The 24,275-nt window shown below is 43.0% G+C and overlaps 1 protein-coding gene and 1 long non-coding RNA gene across 2 annotated transcripts in view; both read right to left on the reverse strand.

Annotated features, from left to right (window-relative positions):
- WBP1L (WW domain binding protein 1 like) overlaps nucleotides 1-24,275 on the reverse strand; it is an 82,766-nt gene that overhangs the window by 55,710 nt on the left and 2,781 nt on the right. The window lies entirely within an intron of this gene.
- Nucleotides 5,176-12,434, reverse strand: LOC127053480 (uncharacterized). The gene is made up of 2 exons (XR_007775048.1): nucleotides 11,721-12,434; nucleotides 5,176-10,236 (listed from the first exon to the last, which is right to left on the reverse strand). It is a non-coding gene; the product is annotated as an uncharacterized LOC127053480 (long non-coding RNA).

The following is a 24,275-nucleotide window of genomic DNA, read 5'->3' on the forward strand; positions in this document are numbered from 1 at the left end:
GCTATGCCAGTACGGATACGTGCCAGCCCTAATGATGCAAGAGGAAATTCTCACGGTGTTTCAAAGTGGCATCAGCAGAGCAAGGCCTAGAGGAAGTATCTTATATCATTTTATTTTTTTAAACTTCGCAATGTCATACCTTCCAGAGAGACTGGCACACCAGGGGATAGCCACAAACAACTAAAAATGTTCATCAATGGAGTAGATGCTACTCAATACCTTTGAATGACTACTATATATGCAGATTTACTGCTTCATTAGATTATCTACATAGACAGCAATGGGCAAGAAACATTCTGAACAGCAACAGTTCCCTTAACCTCTTTCTGTTGAAGGATGTTCCTTCCCTGACTAGCCATTACTTCCACCACTCTACCCCTTCCCAAAATAGGGATGCCTTTCGAAAACCTGTGTGACTGTCAATCAGTAACACCAGTGACCACTGTGATGTTATGAGTGTAATATAATATTTAACTCTTTCTGGCCCTATGTCACCTTTCAATTAATCAACACACAGACTGACCAGACCCATGGCCGAACTTTAAAGACTTGTTAGGAAGATATGTAAATGAACAGAGCTTTGAAATGCAAGCCTGCATTGTTAGAGATAGAAGGGTAGATGTTTGCTCAGGTCTTGGGATGTAAGCAAACAAGTCTTGTATATTGTTATAGCTTTGATTCAAAGATCAAAAAAGGAATATTAATGTTTATGACACTTCAGTGAAATAGTATTATTGTCTACGTGTCTCTTTGAAGGTTGTGATAAACTGTATATTAACTGTTTAATGGATAAATTACACTATGCTAATTGCCATGATGTTTGGGAGACAGAAGATTAAACTTACTCTCTTAGGCCAAGAGGCTGCTGGGAAATGTATAAAAACCCTTGGACACCATCCTGTTTTATCTCAGATTTGTGTTGGGTTTCGAGAAGGGGAAACCCTAAGCCAAAATAATTTAGATCCCCAGTCACTGACTGGAGTCACCCTGAATATGGACAGTGGACTATAACCTGTGCATTATTTCTAAAAGGACTTTTGGCAACTACAAACTCATCTCTGCTATGTATCTGAACCTCAAGAATTGAATTCAAGTCTGTAGGTATACTGATCTTTTAACCAACACACTCTCTCTTCTTTTTTAATAAATTTTAGTTTAGTTAACAAGAATTGACTATAAGCGTGTATTTTGGGTAAGATCTAAGTTATAATTGGACCTGGATGTGTGGCTGATCCTTTGGGGTTGGAAGAACCTTTTCTTTTATATGATGAGATAAGATTTTCAGTAATCATCATATCTGACGTGTGTCTGGATGGATGCCTGAGGCTGGGCACTTTAAGGGAACTGCATTATTTGGACTTTTGAGTAATCACTATGGTAATACAAAAGCTGTTTTGTGCTGGCTTGCTAAATCTAAGTATTGGAATATCCACCAGCTTTTGGGGTTTGTCTGCCCCATTCTGTTTGCAGTTCACCCTGAGTGACCAGAGCTGGCTCCCATAGGCAGCATCGTCACAGTCACACATAGGAAAAGAGCCGTTCACCTGCTACAGGAGCATTTTTGTTCCATGTCTGTATGGTGTCTAAAACAATGGGGTCCTGGTCTATGACTAGTGTACCTAGGTTCTACGGTAATACAAATTAATAATAATTTGTTGCTTTTTATTATAGTTGAGCAGCTCTAGCCGAGATATTCGCATCCTCTTCTAAGCCATTTCATCTCACTCTCACATATAAAACATTCTAGCAGAAAAGAACCAAACCCACTATATTAAGACTAACTAGAGGACATGATTGTATCATGAGTCGTGCATTTTAGGTCTCCTTGTGAAATCCTATATACCTACGTTCATATCAAAAATAGTTTGAGGAAAGGAAAGAAAAATGTAATACAAGTTAGACAAACAATCAGAAGACTCAGGCAGGCAGTGATGACACTTTTAGCACAGATCACATTCTAAAATGTTCTTGCAAGTGACCTTGTATCAGTTACACATTTCTGATTAACTCTTTTGCATCTTAGAGTCTAACATATAATCTCTGTTGTTGCTAAGACCATCTAGTCTGCCAAAGAAAGCATGAGCAGCCTCAGAAGCAGAATGACGCACCTAAAACAATAAATATTAATCCCCAGTGCAGATTCCACGCAACTGAATTTGGTCATAGAAAATGGGATCAAAAGTTCTAAAACAAACATGCACTGGAAAAATTAGGAATCATCCCACACGCATATCCAAAGTCTGGAGCAATTCTTAAAAGAATAATTGCTGTCAAGTTAAGAGAAAGAGGAGAGCAGAAGAAAGCCCAGCATGTATAAAAAGTAGCCACTAGGCAGTGTTTTGTGGACACTTTAAAAATGACACACACAGCTTATTGATCAGTGTTATCATGATTAAACCATACATGGTACTCCATCCATAACCACTCCTCACTTAAAAGCTTGAGAGAGAAAAAAAGATAGGCATTAGAAAGCCAAGAAAACAAACACAGTGGCTCTGGCTGATAGACTGGGGGAGGCAAGGAGTGGGTCAGACCAAAGGGACTCCCACTCAGAATGCTCTACCTCCAGCCTCCAGATATTTAAATCAGCAAAACCCTTGCAGCAATGAGCAAATATACAATACTAGCGAGCATGTAGGACCTCCAGGAGAAAGAGGAACCAATCAAAAGTAATTCTGTATACATCCACCAGGATCCGAAGGTGAGTCAACAAGACTTCAGGGTCAGTGGTATCAGACTGCTGCTGATAGATCGAAAAGGAACTGCATGGACACGCAACCTTTGTCTGAGACTAGACGCTCACCAACTAGTGACTAGCATAGTCTCTCTGCCAGACTCAAGGAGGTCTGAGGATTCCATTATCTGCTCTCTCTTTTGTAAGTAGGAAGCAGGAGATTTTGGTCATTAAATACTTCCTTAGCTTTATTTTTGAGCTTCTCTTTCCCTATACATTCCCTCAAACCCACCCCTAAATTTAGCAAACATTACTATTATGCATTTGGGGGGGGGAAAGCCAAAATGGTCATTTTGTTTACTTCTCTCTCTGTATACCAGCACCATCCAGGGAGTCAAAGATATGCACATCCCTGAGTGCAGACACAGATACAATGGATGCTGGTTATGCACAAATTCTTGGTTTCCAGTAAAAAGTTGCCATTATCCAAGAGTTGTAAATAAATTAAGGTGTTTAAGTGCATGCACTGCATATGTACAATATTACAATTATACAATGATAAACTACAACTGTCCTTACAATGAGTAAAATAAACACAAAAAATGTTGATGTAGTTATAATCAGTGCTCAAAGGGAAATAGCACACACATTTAAAAAACACAATTTATCCAATGTTGTTTGCTAATAACCAGCATCCACTGCTCAGCTACTCACACTTGCTTAGCAAAGGGCTCACGTAGTGTCTCCAGAACCCAAACGCCATCAGCAAAACACAGGTCCACATTGTGAGGGGTTACCCTGGGGTGCCACCTGATGTCCTGGGTTGCCACTGATCCCGCCCGTTCCACCAGCCTGGGCTCTCTCACCCTGTCCTGCTGAGCCAGGCCCTCAAGCCTCTCCTAGCGCACGCACAGGTAGGGACATGCCCAGCTGCAGAAAGAGACAGACACTGAAATCAGCTCTGCATGGGAAGAAACAGCTAGGGGATTGCCCAGCACTACAGTGCATACCCCCTCTCGGGTGCAAACCCCAAATTGTATTGTCCAGCACTGCACAGAGAACTGTACAGCGTAAGCTCATGAAAATTGCCCCCTCCCTCATTATGGAGGAAGACATACACAGCTTTTTGCCCTGAGTTACGAATTGCACAAACTGGTTTAGAGAAAACAAAACAAGTTTATTAACTACAAAGGATATATTGTAAGTGATTATATGGGATAGCAAACAGATCAAAGCGGATTACTGAACAAAAAAGGCAAACATGCAAACTAAGCTTAATACACTAAAGAAACTGGCTACAAGTAGTAATTTCTTACCCTAGATGTTGTTTTAAGCAGATTACAGAATTTCTTGAAGATGAGCTACTCTTGCTTTCAGCTTAAAATGCCTGATATTCCTTTCCCAGCCTGGGTCCAAACCTTCTCCCACCCTTTGTCTCTTTCTAGATGTTCACAGCAGTCATCCTGGCCGGGGATTCAGTGAAGAAAGAACCCTGATCATCTCACTCTCCTGTCTTAAAATAGGATTTACATATGATGAGAATTCTTTGTTTCCCAGTCTGATTCCCCAAGGTGGTGGAATATTTCACAACAAAGCATTGTTTTAAGTTAGGTCAAAATGTGGGTCTAAATTAACTGTCTGGAATTCTGTTAAGGATGGTTTTGCTCAAAGAAATGACTGCCATAGTGTAGTCATGAACACTCATTTCAATTAGTGCAGGGGTTCTCAAACTGGGGGTCGTGGCCCCTCAGAAGGTCATGAGGTTATCACATGGGGGATTGTGAGCTGTCAGCCTCCAATCTCAAACCCCGCTTCACCTCCAGCATTTATAATAGTGTTAAATATAAAAGAAGTGTTTTGAATTTATAAGGTGGGTCACACAGAGGCTTGTTGTGTGAAAGGGGTCATCAATACAAAAGTTTGAGAATCACTGAATTAGTGCGTGAGAAACCCTACTTTTAAGAGTTATACTGAGCCAGTTATCTACATACAGAAGTTAAGACAGTTCAGAAAAAATACTTATGGGTGACAGAGCACATTAAGGGACCCTTTTCCCAACAGCATTCCACCTTATCTGGCAGAATGAATATCACATCTAAATTGCTATACTTATTCTGCTAGAAAAGTTTCTAAGAAGTGCTAGGAATATTTATTTCAGGTGGGTTTTTCTGTTGAGAAAATGACATTTATTATAGAATCTCCAGTCTGGCCTGGCTTGCTAAGGAATTACATGTTAAAGTCAGCTGCACAAGAACTCATTAAAGTGACCTTTAGAATTAAAGTGTTCTTTAACAAGAGACTTTGTTGAATATTTCCACTAAATAATACCCACAGTTTACGACTTGTGGATCAGTCCTCAAACCACTGATTTAATATGCTAACTACACAGTCAAAGTTTGCACAAGGTCAATCAAATGTCAATTATATTCCGTGCAGATTATAACATGATGAATTGTGTCTGAAAAAAATCAGAGAAATGTTTATGTAGTTCAGGCCCAAAATTTAGTTTTCATATGCTTTTATTAAACATGATGTAGCATCACAACTTTGCACATATTAAAAAAAAAAAAGACCATCTCCGCCCTCAGAAAATTTACCATCTAACTTAGAGAAAAAGAAGCTGGTATTATTACCCCTAGCAAGAGAATCATGCAAGTGTTGGTATTTTTAAATAGATGTTCACCATGGAAATCCAAGCAGTAGTAGCTAGTTTTGAGGAGGATTGAGAAGAGCAAAGATATGACGCACAAAACGGATTCTCCTGCACACACTGGAAGCTCAAATACAACTGCATTTGAGCATGCTAGCACATTAAAAGCAGACAGCCTAGTTTCATGTCCAGACGCAGTGAAAGTCAAAATGTGATCTAGGAAAAGTATATTTGGTTTTGAAATTCCAGGTTGGCGTGGGGTGGGGGAGGGGCACAGCTGGGTTTTAGTTTTGTTTTTTAAATGTGAAAATGGTCAGTATCCCTTTAACACGTCTCAGGAATTCTCTCTTTCCTCATCTCCCAGGAAGGGTGCATGTGATAACTGGTTCACTCTCTAAGAAGCTAAAACCAGTCAGATAATTGTTTGCTCTAGATGTTCCAGGCACTTTTAAGATAAAAAAAAAAAATCTGACTGACAAAGCAGTTTATGGTGCCAGTTCAGCTTCTGTATTTCCTTTACAACTGGACTGTTTGTATTTGAGTGATCTCTTCCTCATTTCACTGCCCTTCTGATCTGCTGGTTTAGTCCTGATTTTGTGACTTCACCATCAGTTGCCTTCAACTACACTACAGGATCAATTTAAACATGAGTTGTGAAGAGGAAAATGTTTCACCCTGAATTCTTCTCTACCATATGTGAAACATGCCACATGTGTCTTGTAGAGGATCAGCAACTTAACACTTTTATAGTGCTTTACACATCTACTGTTTATGGTAGCACTGCTATGTGCCAGGTGCTTTGGAACGGTCCCTACCTTAAGGATAACACTATCTAAGAAAATACATAAGAATTTAAATCAAGTCTCCACAGCTATGTATAATGAAGTTTGTCCACAATATTTAAAGCCTCTGAACATCTTGGGACAAAGATATCACAGAAGAAACCCCAAGTTTCTTAATCATTAATTGTATTTTAAACCTGAAGGATCTAGTCTAACACACTGGACTCAATAGAAGGAAATGAAAATGTGTTTTATGTGCTTCATGCTGCACAATATAAGCTATTCGTCTCACAATATCGCTGTAAGAAGACACAGCAAGTATCAGGGTTTTTGTGTATCTTCATTAAGCGATTTGCAACAAGCATTGTGTGAGTAGTGTATAGGCATTATTATCCTGAGATTAAGGTATCTTTTTGCCTCGTATCATTGCTGCCACACAACAGTTATGGTTTGAAACAAGTGCTCAGCATTCTCATCAGACATCCCATGGTGCACTGCTCCACTACTGTGGTGATGCATTTTGGCATTTCCCACTCCGCAAATTGTAGGATACCTACTGGAAGGCAATGGAATTCTGGAGTTTGGGGAGAGGGGGAGACGTCAAACTACATTCCCATGATCTCTCTTTTCACCCCATCATCCATCTGGGTTTTGCAAGCCAGTGCCGTTTTCAAAGTGCTGTCAAGGAAGCATGGAAGAAACATTGGCGCACACTGCAATCCTTGGGATGATGACTATAAACAAGCTGCAGCAAGCATGTCAACAGTCATGCAGTGACGAAAGAAGCAGGTCACCTGAAAGACGATGGTTGACATACAGGAAACATCTCCTAGATATTTTACAGAAGTGCCTTCACTGAGAGTGCCACTTTTGGACTTGGACAACTAGCTCTGACTAGTGGGACAGAATAATGCTGTAGACCTGGATGATCAGAGGTGCTGGCAGAATTTCAGGATGTCAAAAGCCACTTCTGTACAAACTTGTGCAGAGTTCGGGCCAGGGCTGCAGTGGCAGGACACCTATGTGAGAGTTGCCTTCAGTGTGGAGAAGTGTACAGCTAGTACCATCTGGAAGCTAGCAATCCCCAGCTACTACTGATCAGTAACTAACTAGTTTGGTCTTGGTAAGATTAACCACTGGGACTGTTGGCATGGACGTGCGTGCAGCTATCAAGAAAGTGCTTTGCCCCCAATTCCTAAGGCTAGGCAATGCATGGGAGGTGAATGGTTTTGCACAATTGGAGTTCACAAATTGTATTGGGGCCATTGATGGGATCCAGATGCCCGTTCCTTGCACCTTCACCCTCCAGCACCAGGCCGTGGAGTTCAAAGTTATTTCATCCTGGGGCTGCAAGGCCTGGTTGATCAGCATGGACAGTTCACCAACATTAATGTGAGGTGGTCTGGAAATGTCCATGGTGCCAGGAGCGTTACAAACCTGAGAATTTCCTGTAATGAAAAAAAAAAAAAAAAAAAAAAAAAAAAAGAACTTTTGCTTCAATAGTCTTTGTGGACTATGGCAGTGCCATTCCTCAGCCATTCTTCCCTGACTTACAAAGCCTTCTGTTGGGCAACTGGATGGGAGAAAGATACATCATGAGTAACTGCAGAATAACAGTGGAAAGTACATTTGGGAAACTGAAAGGTAGACGAAGGAGCCTGATGTCAAGGCTGATGAGAAATCTCCCTCTTATGATAGCTGTTTGCTGTGTTTTACACAACTTTTGTGAGAGGAAGGTGGATAGCCTTGTAGATGGCTGGAGGATAGCTACTGTAATGCCAATATTTAAAAAGGCTCTAGAGGTGATCCCAGCAACTACAGACAGGTAAGTCTAACATCAGTACCAGGCAAATTAGTTGAAACACTCGTAAAGAATAAAATTGTCAGACACATAGAAGAACATAAATTGTTGGGCAAAAGTCAACATGGTTTCTGGGAAATCGTGTCTTACTAATCTATTAGAGTTCTTTGAAGGGGTCAACAAACATGTGGACAAGGGGGATCCAGTGGACATAGTGTATTTAGATTTTCAGAAAGCCTTTGACAAGGTCCCTCACCAAAGGCTCTTACGTAAATTAAGTTGTCATGGGATAAGCGGGAAGATCCTTTCATGGACTAAGAACTGGTTAAAAGACAGGGAGCAAAGGATAGGAATAAATAGTAAATTTTCAGAATGGAGAGGGGTAAGTAGTGGTGCTCCCCAAGGGTCAGTCCTAGGACCAACCCTATTTAACTTATTCATAAATGATCTGGAGAAAGGGATAAAAAGCGAGGTTGCAAAGTTTGCAGATGATACTAAACTGCTCAAGATAGTTAAGACCAAAGCAGACGGTGAAGAACTTAAAAAAGATCTTATAAAACTAAGTGATTGGGCAAAAAAATGGTAAATGAAATTTAAAAGTGGATAAATGTAAAGTAATGCACACTGGGAAAAATAACCCCAACTATACATACAATATGATGGGGGCTAATTTAGCTACAACTAATCAGGAAAAAGATCTTGGAGTCATCGTGGATAGTTCTCTGAAGATGACATGCTACAGGGGCACAATCAGTCCACGCAGTGTACAGTGGCAGCAAAAAAGCAAACAGGATGTTAGGAATCACTAAAAAGGGAACAGAGCGTAAGACGGAGAATATCTTATTGCCCTTATATAAATCCATGGTATGCCCACATCTTGAATACTGCATACAGATGTGGTCCCCTCATCTCAAAAAAGACATACAGGCATTAGAAAAGGTTCAGAGAAGGGCAACTAAAATGATTAGCGGTTTGGAACGAGTCCCATTTGAGGAGAGATTACAGAGGCTAGGACTTTCAAGCTTGGAAAAGAGGAGACTAAGGGGGGATATGACAGAGGTATATAAAATCATGAGTGATGTGGAAAAAGCGAATAAGGAAAAGTTATTTACTTATTCCCATACTATAAGAACAGAGGCCACCAAATGAAATTAATGGGCAGCAGGCTTAAAAAAAATAAAAGGAAGTTCTTCACACAGCGCACAGTTAATTTATGGAACCTGAGGAGGTTGTGAAGGCTAGGACTATAACAGGGTTTAAAAGAGAACTGGATAAATTCATGGGGTAAGGAATGGTGTCCCTAGCCTCTGTCTGTCAGAGGGTGGTGATGGATGGCAGAAGAGAGATCACTTGATCATTACCTGTTAGGTTCACTCCCTCTGGGGTACCTGGCATTGGCCACTGTCAGTAGACAGGATACTGGGCAGGATGCACCTTTGGTCTGACCCAGTACGGCCATTCTTATGTTCTTACATTCTTATGGTTGGGAGACTTGCTGAATGTTTTGAACAACCAGAGAAGATGACATGCTACAGGGGCACACAGTCAGGCATGCACTGTGCTCCTACTTTGAGGCTAGAGATCACTTGTGAGAAATGTGTATGCTTTTGTTTAAGGCTTAAATCAGGATTACTACACACATATTAGCATGTACGTGCCATGCTGCAAAGCTTCCGTCATGCTATAAGAGGGGATTCTACTATGCTTTGTGGGGGTTTTAACATAGTGTATGTATGGATCTTACTCTAGTGTATGCAAAGGTGAAGTGGAGGTGGGCATTTTCATTAGTTGTTCTAGATGCCCAGCCCAGACTACAAAAACATTTTGAAAGTATTTTTAATAAACAATATACCAATGTAAATGTTTAGATCAGTAAAAAATATTAACATACATACCAATATGCAAATAGTAAATGAAAAAAATATACCACAGTCAAGAATAGCATACAGACAAGTTTCTGCTTTTAAGGTCACAAATGTGCACATGTAGACAACTCAACCCTGTTGTCTGCATCTTTGATGTTGGAGGGTCTCTCCCTTGCGGGTATCGCCCACTGTCTACCATTTTCTTTGTTGTCCCATGGCACAGAATGCCTGGAGCAGGACCTGTTTCTGAGCATTGTAGCTGGGGACACACAGGCTGTGAAGCAGTCCTTGACCAGAGAGCTAGCATGTTTTCCTGGAAGCTTTGCCCCTTTGTATCCCCAGCAGCTGTGTTTGTGAGAACCATGCCATTTTCCTGTCTTTTTCCTTCTCTCTGTCATGCTCTTCCTTCCACTCCTCTGTCTTTTTCATCTCTTTCTTTGTCCTTAGTTGCCACAAGCTGTGAGCTGCTCGGAGGGGCAGGGAAAGAGGGTAGGAAAAAAACAGCTAGTTATTGTCCAAATTGAAGTCTCAACGCCAGCAGTGATTAAATGTTGCTTTTTCCTTTATTTTGGAATTCTATTCCCCCAGCTCTTCCCAGTCTTGAGTGAGCTTGGAGATGGTAAGACTTTTCACAATCGTCTTTGTTTGTGTAGAAGCCCTGGGCCTGTGGTGGGTGGTTGTTCTGCCAACTCGGGCAAAGGGATAATAAATGTGAGGTAGACTGTGGGTGTCGAGAATAGGATCACCTCTGCAGGCTGTCATAGAATATCAGGGTTGGAAGGGACCTCAGAAGGTCATGTAGTCCAACCCCCCGCTCAAAGCAGGACCAACCCAGTCAGATTTTTGCCCCAGATCCCCAAATGGCCCCCTCAAGGATTGAACTCACAACCCTGGGTTTAGCAGGCCAATGCTCAAACCACTGAGCTATCCCTCCCCTCGTTTCCTGTCCATACATTGGAGGAACCATCTCCTCAAAAGGCAAAGGATTATGATCAAAAAGTCAATAGGCAAACAGAGAAAAATATGCCATGCAGCTGTTTGATGGAGTGGTATCCCAAAGCTGGCACAGGAATGGAAGGGAACCATAAGCTGAAGGGGCAGTGCCAAGAGTGCTGCACTGCTGTGCAGTCTCTGGACAATTAGAGCACTCTTTGGCTTAAGTTCTCTTTAACCCCTGCGGACCAGCATAAAGGGCTCCGCAAAATAAACAATGTTCTGCATTAGCCCCCTAAGGCTTACAGTGCCTTACAATATCTTTTTCAAAATATCTGTGTACCACGCATGACTTTTGGTGTAACCCATAATACCGCACACTGACTAAAAGCTGAGGGCATTAATGAAAGTGTGAGCCAGATAAATGCTTAGTGCTTTCTTTCTCTTTTCTGCAACTGCTGCTACAATAGAACTGCTTTTATTTAAAACCACCTCATTGTTAAAAATATAAAACATATGGAGATCTACCTATCTCATGGAACTGGAAGGTCATTGAGTCCAGTCCCCTGCCTTCACTAGCAGGACCAAGTACTGATTTTGCCCCAGATCCCTAAGTGCCCCCTCAAGGATTGAACTCGCAAGCCTGAGTTTAGCAGGCCAGTACTCAAACCACTGAACTATCCCTCCCCCCACACGGTGCAGCTGGGGGGTACTGGGTGTTGATTGTGCAATGAAGACTGGGTGGGAATAGACAGCCAACAGTCAACACAGGGGCTAGTTAGGACACAGCAAACAAGCTATGGCTGTGTTTCGCATTGATAGAAAAGTGTAGAATTTACACACGCCTCAGCACAGACAGTGCTATGAGCAATGGGTGGAGGAGTTAAAAGCCCAGGTGATGGAAAACGCCTATACAAACATGGTGGGGTTGAAAACATATGAAGCAGAAAGAAGGTAGACTAACATGGCAACATCCTCAATACAGCTGTATTATAATAGATCACACAGTACTTACTGCAAGTGATCTCTACCCCAGGTCAGATATCTTCCTGTGATTCAGATGGTTCCTCTGGTTGTGAACTGGCCATTTCCTGAGTTTCCAGGACTGCGCTTCTCTCTTATGGCTTGTACACACTAGTGCTTATTTTGACATAAGTTAAGTCGCTCAGAGGTGTGGAAAAGCCACCCCCGAGTGAGGCAAGTTACACTGACCTAAGCGCCCGTGTGGACAGCGCTATGTCAGGGGGAGACGCTCTCCTGCCGATATAGCTACTGACGTTTACGGAGGTGGAATAATTATGCCGACGGGAGAGTTCTCTCCCATTGGCATCAAGTGTTCGGACTAGCAGTGCTACAGCAATGCAGTGCTACAGCCACTGTAGCAATTTGTGTAGACTAGCCCTTAATTCATCAAGTCAACGATATCATAGAATTCATTCAGTCTCCTCCCTCTTGGTTTGCACCTTGGTTGACATTGGTGGAGGGTGTCCTCAAAATGCAGGGGGTCAGCGGTGAGATATCCAGCAAGTTGACAGTCCAGCCTCGGCTACACTGGTGCTTTACAGCGCTGCAACTTTCTCACTCAGGAGTGTGAAAAAAAACACCCCCCTGAGCGCTGCAAGATACAGCGCTGTAAAGCGCCAGCGTAAACAGTGCTGCAGCGCTGGGAGTGCGGCTCCCAGCACTGCAAGCTAATCCCCACGAGGAGGTGGAGTATGTGCAGCACTGGAAGAGCTCTCTCCCTGCGCTGGTGCTGCGACCGAAGTTTTGAGTGTAGCCAAGCCCTCCTATTCATTGTAGGAGCTGTAGATGTTGCAAGCTCTCCCAGAGGTCCTATTATTGTACTTCACACTCTTATAACCCAGTCGGAGTTCCTTTCCTTTATTGCGGCATTGGCTTAAGTCCCAGTTGTACCTCCCTCTCTTTCATCTGTTTGGACAGCTGCTTGTATATTTGCGCATTTCAGTGGCTAGAATTCAGATGGGCCTGTACATGCTCCTCTCCCCTCAGGGCAATGAAGTCTCTGACCTCACCTGGAGGCCACACTGCAGTATGAGTCTTGACTGATCAGCATTAAGAACATGACAGCTTTGTGATCTCCACAAGAGCTGGAATTACAAGACACAGAACCTGCACTAGCATTTAAACAGGGAGGTGACCTCCAACTAGGATGACCCCAGGCACTAGAGAGCACACATGTAAACAGACAGGCCAACCCCAAGTCAGCAAAGCAGTGTGGGATACCAACAGGAGGAACTGGCAGATGCACAACAGCGTTGGGATGGGTAAAGTCATTCCACATCTCTCAGTAAATCTGCTTTTAAAGTGGATTGATTAATGCATGTTAAAACCCCTGATGATAAGCAACCGAAAAAAAAAAACCAACCAAAGCCAAAAACAAAACAGAACACACAACTGACTGTGGAAGCAAGACCCTTTAACACAAAATAACGCAAGTTAACCTGCAACAAGTTCCAGTTGTAAACAAGCCCTTAGTTTCACCATATAAACTGCTGATACTGAGACAGAGAGGTGAAGTGATTTGTACAATAATGCTTCATAAGCAAGTCAATGGCAGAACCAGGATTAGAATTTAAGAATTCTTAATACCATCCCTGTGCTTCTCCTTTAAAAGGTCTGACAATATACAAAAGGAAATCTTTTCAAAGTGTTACAAGAGATCAAGTGCTATTTTAAAGTTCGCCCTCATGAAAATGTACCTCCTTTAAGAAAGCCTGGCTGTTCAGCCCTCTCTATTACCACAAGCTTTACACTAATCTCTAATTTGCATGTTCATCAAGATACTGCGCCCTCAAAGGCTCTTAGTTTGGAATTGACAAGATGTCTGGTTTTGGGGTGGGGATGAAAAATGCTGACAAATGCAGAATCAGCCAGAGGACTTCATATGCAATATTTGTACAATCCAGAGAACATTTAAAAAAAACTATTTATATAATTAAAGGTGAGAATTAAAGGCCTAAACAAGCTAAGTTTTACCCTGCACCCAGTGCTGAAAGAAAGGACAATGATTTACAAAGATTATTGGAAAACACTTAAAGTTGTGCAAGAGACAGCAGAAGTTTTCTTCGTAAGTATTTTGACAAAGATGGTGTGTCACTCATTTAGGAATCAATCCCAACTGTTTAAAAAAAACTTTAATGGCAGTTTAAGTGTTTAGACTTCAAAAAATTAGATACCTCTATACTGGAGATGCAGGACAGGAACTTACAGAACCAAAATGGAGAGGGCTAGGACACAAATGGAGGAAAGACCTGAACAACATAGTGAAATCCCCAGGGCAACAGGCAACAAGCAGGCCGAGCACAACATGAAAATGCACAACAGAAGCAGAACGGAAAGCCATCAAAACGATAACAGAAGCAGCTAAGAGTGCAGCAAGAGCCTGTCAGAGATAGAACGCAATGGTGAAGACCCTATGTTCCGCATGGAACAAAGAGGCATAAGTCAGTCAAGTGACTCAGACTGGATATGCAGAAATAGCTCACCAAAAACCCATCCAAATGTTTATTTTCCTCCAAGCGCAGGCATGTAACTCCATTAATACAAACATACCCATCATCTAAGGTCCCGGTAAGTTGCAGAGCAGCCTATTAAGCCCCGTGCAGGCGCACAGGGGACCCTGACCTGGCATACCTGTCACAGCCAACCCTCTACCCCAGCTCTGAGCCCCTCCCAGACTCCAAACCCCCTGGCCCAAAACTAGCCCAGCTCCTGGCCTGCCACAGCTGAGGAACAGGCAACCCACCCCCAGCCTGCCACGGCAGGGAGAGGTGTGTCCTTCCCCCATCCAGGTGCTGCTGTAGGGAGAGAGAGCTGGGGGGAGTCGTCTCTCCTTGCCATAGCCCCAGGGCAGCCTGCATCCCAAACCCCAGATCCCCAGCCCCACCCCAGAGCCTGAACCCCCAGCCGGAGCCCTCCCACCCAGCACCCTCTGTCCCAGCCCTGAGTCCCTCATCCCCTGGTCCCATCACAGAGTCACACCCCAACCCTCTGCCCCAGCACTGAGCCCCACATCCCCAGCTCCACCCCAGAGCCTGAATCCCCAGCTGGAGCCCTCACTCACACCCCTGCACTCCAGCCTTCTGCCCCAGCCCTGAGCCCCCTCCCGAACTCCGAACCCCTCGGCCCCACCCCCACCACATGAATTTCGCTATGTGCGCCAATATGGAGGTTGTGTATCACACATCACCTCCTTATTGGTGCACATAACAAAATTCATTCTGCACATGCATGGGAAAAATTAGAGGGAACACTGCCCAACATCAGTTTGCTAGATTCCAAAGGATCAAGGTATTCAGAGACCACAATACTGTATCTACACCATTCTTAGAGGGATAATGTGTTTTGAACATCATTTCTCCTTCCCACTCATTCCCCTCATGTTATGTGCTCAGGTATTGGTTTGGGGTTCATACTGTGACCTGCGTTCATAATTTGATCTGTAATTGGCATATAGGATTTATCAGACCCTTAATTGATCATTTCTAGTATTCTTCCGCCAGCAGTAGCCAATAACTGCTGTTTTAGAGGAAGGTGAAAAATATAATGCACGTACCCAGTTACGCAGTGCTGCACACGCAGGCAGTAGAGAGAAAATTCCTTCCTGATCCTTGTGGCCATTAGCTTACACCTCAACCCCTACTAATGTACAAGACATTTAAATGCATGACATATGACCTAGGTGTGGAACACCTGGAGTAACTATCAAACTTATTTTTAACTTTTTCTCACTCTGTGGATCAAATGAACAGATCAGCACTTGAAAGGATTTTAAGGAGAGGTTCCCTACTCAAGGGTTTGCAAAGAAGTTCCCTGCCCAGGCTTCTCATAAGACATGAGGGGAGATCCCTGACCAGGCTGTCCCCAAATCCAGTAAATGCAGGCCAGACTCAGCCAGACTGCATTGGTACTGTTGTCGTGCTACCACCACCCGACCAAGGGTGCAGAAGGTCCTCAGCTCTCCTCTTCCAGCAGCTGTAGCCCCCGCTCCTTCTCCTCGCTACACTTCCCCTCCAAAAGAGAGATCTCGTAAGGATCGATGGTTAGGGGAAAGGGAAGAGAGAAAAATGGGGCCCCACTACAGTTTTCATAGGAAGGGAGAGAGAAGTTGAGCCTCCTAACTCTATGAAGAACACAGCAGCCTAGGGCCTCTTCTTCCTCTGTCTGTGAAAACCATACAGGCCCCAGCTGCTTCCCCTGCCCTGAAATCACAATGTGCTCCTTGCTCTACTGCTTTAAAAGGGAAGGGAAAGCAGAGAGAGAAGCAGGGGGCCTAACTGCCATAGATGGGTCACCTCCTCTTCCCAGCCCTGCTGGCTCCTGAGGTCTGCAAAGCATCATCTAAACTGCCAGTACAGCAGCACAGGGAGGCCAAATTAGCAGTAATGCAGAATGTGCAACAAAACGTGGGTGCTCAAGAGCTCTGGTTTGCATGATATTTGATAACTCCTTTGTATTCAAAGCTAATCAAAGGTATTATTGCTCAAAAACATTAGCCTTTACAATCCTGCTACAGTATTTGATTATAAGCCCCTGCTGAAGTGAATTCCCCAGGATGATTACAGTACTCTGACAATTCTGTTCTTTTTTCAAAGCCAGGAAGGATTATAACCTGACTGATTTCAACGCTTTAGGGCAGTGTTTCTCAACAACCTGTCCACAGACCAGTGCAGGTCCCCGATATCTCCCTGACACAGTTTAGGAAGGCAGCAAGCCAGTCCCTGGTATCAAAAAGGTTGAGAAACACTGCTTTAGGGCATAGTATTCATTGGTGATAGACGACATTTATCCTTAATCCTGCTCTACCACTTCTTCCACTACATTTCTTTCCAGTTAGCATTGAAAACAAGACTGCAAATTGCATGCAGAGGTGCTTTGTCACAGAAGTTCTGTTTTTTGTACGAGATGTATAATCAAGATACTAACCATTCATCTAATCATTAAAAGATACCATAGCACTTTCTGCAAATGTAATGGTGTTAATTCCAGTATTTCTGTCAAATTCTAATCTATGTATTTACATTCTGCCTCCCTAATTTCCCACATCATTTCAGATGGATAAAATAGTCCCTCCAATTCCAGTTCTGAACTGTTGTGTAATGTTACTATGTACTATTGGAGAACTTCTGCATTCCACTCAGAGGAAGCAGCATCAATTCCTGTATATAGAGTATAATATACTGCAAGCAAGCAAGATGGAATTTTCCAGGCACCTAAGCCCCACTGAAAGTAAATGAGACTTGTGTCCTAAATCAATTGTCTCTCTAATATCCAGGGGCCAACACAGCTACAACACTGCAAACCTACCAATTAGGTGCTTTCGAAAATACTACCCACAGTCAGTAAATGACTTTAGTATCTCTGCTTCAAAAAGGGTTACAAAATTACTTTGCATAATAGAAACCTTAGCATGTGTCTCACTGATTCAGACACACTGCACAGTCTGCACATAACAGGTTCCCAGGGTCTTCAAAGACCCTGAAGTAGGACATTCATTTTCTAAATACACTTCTACTGCTATCACTTTCCAGTTTCCAACAGTTCTAAACACTTCACAGGGAAGATACAAACAATTTTTTATAAATACAAATCTATCCAACTTTTACAGTGAAACAACAGGAGCGGTGCCAGCGTTTCTGGTGCCCTAGGCAGAATTTGGGGGGGGTGGCATTTTGTGCGCTCCCCCCGGGGCACGCAGGAGCTTCCGGTTCCACTCTCATTGCGCCGCCGAAGAAGGACCCTCTGCCAAAATGCCACAGGCGACAACGGCAGTCACTGAGTTGCTCAATTGCCTGACGCTGTTTTCCGTGGCACGTTGGCAGAAGGCCCTTCTTCGGCGGCACAATGGGAGCGGAACTGGAAGATCCTGTGTGCCCCGTGGGGAGCGCACAAAATGCTGCCCCCTGAATCCTGGCGCCCTAGGCGACTGCTTAGGGTAGCCTAATGGAAACATCGGCCCTGGGAAACAAAGACCATTTAATGCTTTGGTTCCTCATTTTCTAAAATCTTTGTGACTAGAAACCACAGTAGGAAGATTTTTGTTTAAAGGCATTACACTGTATTATGTATGTAGAAGTCTCTCCATTCCCTATCATTTTGTTCCTGTAAGTGTATCTGCTTTGTTACAGGCCAATGAACACAGGTGAGCTTGGGCTGTGATTTGTTAACTCAGGGAACACAGCCTTGAAATCTTGATTAGCAATCACCTACCACACATGCCTCCTCTCAGCCCAAAGCTATGTGGCAACAGAGAATTGAGATAAAGCAGCAAAGAGCAACACCACACAAAACTTGCCTCTTACTTCCCTCAATCTAAAAACACTCACACTTATTTTTGATATTGCATTTTTCAAGTTTCAGCATGCTGATATTTAAGGAGGGTCTCCACTTCAATTATTTCATTAGGTGAAAGCTGCCCACGGTGTTTTCAAGTGTAGAGAATGATGGGAACGAAAATAGTGTTGAACTTCTTTGGTGACTTTCATTCACCCTTGTGAGACAAGCAAGTATCTTCATTTCACAGATGGAGAAAACAGTCACCAAAGGTCAAAGGACTTGCCTCAAGACACAGAGTGAGTCAGTTGCAGAGCTAGGAGTAGAATCCAGAACTCCTGATTCCTAGTCTCATGGCCTAACCACTAGATCCCACACTGTGAGTAAGAGCAAGGACAGGGATACAAGGACAGGTTAACTTAAGTTTTTTGTTTTTCTAATGAGACACACACACAGCAGATGCAAAAAAAATCCAGATGAGACTGACAGGAAAGGGATCAAGACCTTGGGCTGATGGAGGAGAAAAAATGAGAAATTAAGAAAATAAAGTTAAGAGCTTACTGTATTTTTGACACTGCAATTTGAAACAGACTTTGAGGTGAAATGCTAAGTCCTGGCAAATGGAATGCAATCACTGGTGATGTAACATCTGCAAAGGCTATTTTATCTAAACTTCAGATCACAAGAGACTTAACTTTCAAAAACAGTCAAAATGACAATAGAGAGGTTGTTTGAAGACCAAGCTATATAAATTCAGCCCTCTTCCCAAGCATTAACTGTTTGGAAAGCAGTCAACAGACTGGCAAATGAGACACCCAGTAAAGAAAAGAACTCATCATATAGATGGAGACATGTGTCATGATCCTTGGCTCACATTCAGGAACAAAGACATGTATGAGTAGCCAAAAAGTACTAGCTGCCTTTCAAACACATAGTAAGACATGGTCCCTGCCCTAAAGAGGTTACCATCTAAAAAAGAGTTTTGTCTAAGGTTATTGCCTGTTACAAGATCCCAGGTTTTGCCAGATCGGCTCAGATCCGAGATCCATCTAGTTCAGTATCTTGTCTCTGACAGTGACTGGTAGCAGATATTTCTGAAGAAGGTAAAAGAACCCTGTAGAGCACACTTGGTATATTCTGCCCACAGTCTCCACCTGATCTGTGAGATCAGACCTCTTGGAACACTGGGTGGTTCCAGACAACTGGAACAAAGCTAATGTTGTGCCAGTACTACAGGAACAACTTACTCGGAGTTGTGGTGGATTCTCCATCACTGGCAATTGAGATTGGATGTTTTTTGTAAGAGAAATGTTGTAGTTCAAACAGAAATTAATTCAGGGAAGTCCTATGACTAGAGTTCTACCAAATTCATGGCTGTGAAAAACATGTCATGGACCATGAAATCCGGTCTTCCACCGTGAAATCTGGTATTTTGTGTGCTTTTACCCTATACTATACTGATTTCACATGGGAGACCAGAGTTCTCAAACTGGGGGTCCTGACCAAAAAGGGAGTTGCAGGGGGGTGACAAGGTTATTTTAGGGGGGGATTGTGGAATTGCTACCCTTACTTCTGTGCTGCTGCCTTCAGAACTGGGCAGCCCGAGAGTGGGGGCTGCTGACTGAGGGCCCAGCTCTGCAGGCAGCAGTGCAGAAGTAAGGGTGCCAATACCAGGTCATCCTTACTTCTGTGCTGCTGCTGGCAGCGGCTCTGCCTTCAGAGCTGGGCTCCCAGACAGCAGCGCCACTGCTCTCCAGCTGCCCAGCTCTGAAGACAGCACCGCCGCCAGCAGCAGTGCAGAAGTAAGGATAGCAGTGCCACAAGCCCAGTACAATAACCTTGCAATCCCCACATAACTCCTTTTTGGGTCAGGACCCCTACAATTACAACACCGGGAAATTTCAGATTTAAACAGTACATTTCATGATTTCAGCTATTTTTAAAATTCTAAGACCATGAAATTGACCAAAATTGACCATGAATTTGGTACGGCCCTGCCTATGACCCATGACATACAAGAGTTCAGACTAGATGATCACAATGGTCCTTTCTGGCCTTCTAATCTATTAATCTTAGAGAATGGATTAAGCCCTGAAACATGACGTTTAATATTCCTTCCAAAATGTGTTAGTATTAATCATAAGCACTGGATATTCTTGATAGCCATATAAGTGTCCAATCCCTTTTTGAAGCTTGTTAATTCTTGGCATCATCTTCTTGTGACAATCTTCACAGTCTAAATATGTATTATTTGAAAAAAGTATTATTAGTTTTGCATTTTCCACATTATAATTTCACAGAAGGTCTTGTGTTATGAGACAGGGAGAAATTTTTGATGTACCGTCTTTGTATCTTCAGCAGTTTATATTTGTCTTCTTATACCTTCTTATTTGTCTCTGTCGTGGGGGGTAGGTACACCCCATTCACAGGATAGCAGGCTGAGTGTGACAAGGGGTTATGACTAAGTGGCTAGAGTAGATATTGCTGTTATAAATATACTTATGCTGTTATAAAGATATTGCCCTATAAAGCAGGGCAATCCAGCCTAGCAGCCAGAGTCCTTGGGGCTGCCCTTGCTCTCAGGGCAGCATGGCCTAATGGCCAGAGTCCTTGAGCAGTGCTCACACCCTGGAATAGGTGTGGGGCAGGGTACGGGGATCTGCGTCCACCGTTCTCAACCGGGTCCCAGCCCAGGGCCTAAGAAACTGGTAGTCTGTGGTTTGGCTCAGTTTCCTATTTTAACAGTTGCATTCCCTGGGTCGCTTCCTAACTTTGTTTCCTGTTCTGTTAGTTCTCCTAGGAGCGCTGGCCGTGTGGCCCACTCTCGTCCCCCAGGGTCAGCAGGGATTCCGCTGTCAATCTCACTGGCTTGGCCTCCACAGTCTGTAGAGCCAGCAACTCCCTGGCAGAAGCCCACAGCATACATCCTCTCTTCTCCTCAGCCAGCCCAAACTGAGCTGGGCCACTCCCTTTTATATCTTGTCCTCAGGTTGAGCATGCCCGTTAGGGGGCATGGCCTCTTCATCTCACACCGTGCGGTTAACCCCAGTGGGATCAATGCAGGGGAGGTACACCCAGTCACAGTCTCCTCTCTAAAATAAACAATCCCAGTCTTCTCAATCTCTTTTCACACCAGTTTTCTATATTCCTGATTATCCTTGTCACCATTCTCTGAACCCCACCTAATTCTGTGAGAGAGAGTAACTTATGCAACATTCCAGATGAGATAACATTGATTAAAGACATGATAATGTTCTTCATACCATTCCTTATTCATCTTATCCTGTTTGCTTTCTTGACTACAGCTGCACATTGAGCACAGGTTTTCACTGAGCTGTCTGCAATGACTCCCAGGTCCCTTTCATGCACCGATACCGTTAATGTAGAACTCTGAGGGATATTAATAGTTAAGTGTATTCCTCCAAAGTTCATTACTCTGCATTTATGAACACTGAACTTTGCTTGCCATCCTGTTACCCATTCACCCAGCTTGTTTATATCTCTCCAAATTCACCATAGTCCTGTCTGGTTCCAACTAGCCTTAACAGCTCTCTCTCATTTGCATCTTTTGCTACCTTACTACTCACCCTTTCCAGATCACTAACAAACATAATTAGACAACACTGGACCTAGTAGGAAACCATGATACACCACACCATTAAATTTTTACCACGGCTACATTTGATTTAATCCTACTCTGTTTTCAGCCTACTATAATTTAAACAAGAAAAGGATAATAATCTTACATTTACTATATGTAATGCCTCGTACCACAAAGGATACCAAAATGCTCCTGAGTAAATTGAAATATAAACTATTACATATACAAGAAACATCTCAACTGAAACACAGCTACCATTCACATTAAATGTGACCCTGGTTTAATAATGCCAAGCAATACTATACAACAGGCAACCCAGGAACCAAACCCTGCAACAAACCCCGGTGCCAATTCTGTCCACATATCTATTCAAGGGACACCATCATAGGACCTAACCACATCAGCCGCACCATTGGAGTGCGTTCACCTGCACATCTACCAATGATATATGCCATCATGTGCCAGGAATGCCCCTTTGTTATGTACATTGGCCAAACCAGACAGTCTCTAAGCAAAAGAATAAGTGGACACAAATCTGATCTCAGTAGGGGAACACTTCAGTCTCTTTGGTCACTCAATAACAGACCTAAAAGTGGCAATTCTTCAACAACAAAACTTCAAAAACAGATTCCAACATGAAGCCGCAGAACTGGAATTAATTTGCAAACCGGACACCATCAGATTAGGCCTAAATAAAGACTGGGAGTGGTTGGGTCATTACAAAATTTAAACCTAATTTCCCCAATACTAACTTCCCCCTACTATTACTAACACCTTCTTGTCAACTGTCTGAAATGGGCCACTCTCATTACCACTTCAAAAGTTATTCTTCCTCCTTTGGTATCCTGCTGTTAATTGAATTGCCTCATTAGACTGACCTCACACTTGGTAAGGCAACTCCCACCCTTTCATGTACTTATACCTGCTCCTGTATTTTCCATTCCATGCATCTGATGAAGTGGGTTCTAGCCCATGAAAGCTTATGCCCAATAAATGTGTTAGTCTGTAAAATGCCACAAGGACTCCTCCTTGTTTTTTCAGATACCATTGTTACACACAGTATAAGGGATTAGAGACGGATGTTTAGAAAGAGAAGAATTTTGAGAAGAATAAAATTTGGTAGGATTATTTTAGGTAGGCAGGCCAGATAAATAACTGTTGGTGGAATTTGGCCAGAATAATACATGTATCCAGCAGCACTATACAGAACCATTGGTTCAGAAGAGACTCAGAGGGAAGAATAAAAAGAAAGAAGAGTACTTGAGGCACCATAGAGACTAACAAATTTATTTGGGCATAAGCTTTCGTGGGCTAGAACCAACTTCATCAGATGCATGGAAGAATGCAGGGAAGAATGCCACCTGCTGGATGATGTTGAGATTCAAGCCCTGACCTGGCCTGACCCTGCTTGACTTGCGAGGTCTGACAGGATCAAAGAACAAGGTGCTATGGCTGACAGGCATAGTTAGCTATAACTAGCCCCATTAGAATCCAGTCTTATAAGAATTTTCTGGGTTGTATTTTTAAATACAGTAAAAAAAAAAGTAGTGGATTCTCAGAAAGATACTTATGAGTCCAAGTTAAAAGCAGCTTCAATTACTCCAAAAAAAACCAACAGCCAGCACAGGTGGACAGCCAGTTCAATTATGGTGCAACTATCACAGTACATGGAGTCCTTTATCCAACTTGCAGTTACTTAGAGATTCTCATTTTGAGCAAGTACAGAATGTACTTTGATCCCCACTGTCTCCTGCCAAAGCTGCAGAAATCAGTGAGCCAAAACCAATAGTCTCAAAGGATATTGTGGCAGAGGTGTAATATGGCCTCCGGTTATATACAGCAGATTTCATTCCGAAGGATCTCAATGCACTTTTAAAGTCATAGGAATAACTTCACTCACTGAATAAAAGTGGCTAGGCCAACAAAGGTCTTCTGGAGTCTAAGGCTATAGCTATGCTAGCATTTTTGTCAGTATAACTTATGTTGCTCATGGGGTGTGACAAAACACCCCCAAGTGACATACGTTAAACCAACAGCAGGGCTGATGGGGACAGCGCTAGTCAACAGGAGCTACTCTCCCACCGACATAGCTACCGCCGCTCATGGGGGCTGGCTTAATTATGTCAATGGGAGAGCTCTCTCCCATCAACACAGAGCAGCTACACAGGAAATGTTACAAAGGCGAAGCTGCATTGGTACAGCTGTGCCACTGTAAGGTCTCTAGTGTAGACGTGGCCGAAAAAGAAGGACCCGTACCCTCACCACACCCATCGGTGGGTTATAGAGCTTTTACCTTGCTCTGATGTTTCAGGCACAGATCTCTACCTGAGGCAGGATACCAGCTCGAACCCCGGGTGTTAAATTCAGCCTTACCTCAGGTGAAATGTGGCAGCTGTTTAACAGTGTACACCCATGTTATACAAAAGTTTAGAACATTAAACAGAAATGCCATACTATGATAATGCTTGACATAGCTTCAGCTGCAGAGTTGAGTTTTTCACTTAAAGCAGGGAATCAGCCTCCTTCTTATGTATAAAGACTAACGAGTATCATCCCCAAAATTAGAACACTGATTTTGAACTTGGTATGAGACATTTTACAAGTAAACCCATTACACTGAGAAGACTTGTAAAATGTGTCCTTTAAGCTCTGTCAGACTGTTTTGTCTCAAATGAT

The sequence above is a fragment of the Gopherus flavomarginatus genome, chromosome 6 (genome assembly GCF_025201925.1).
Source record: "Gopherus flavomarginatus isolate rGopFla2 chromosome 6, rGopFla2.mat.asm, whole genome shotgun sequence".
Lineage (NCBI taxonomy): Eukaryota > Metazoa > Chordata > Testudines > Testudinidae > Gopherus > Gopherus flavomarginatus.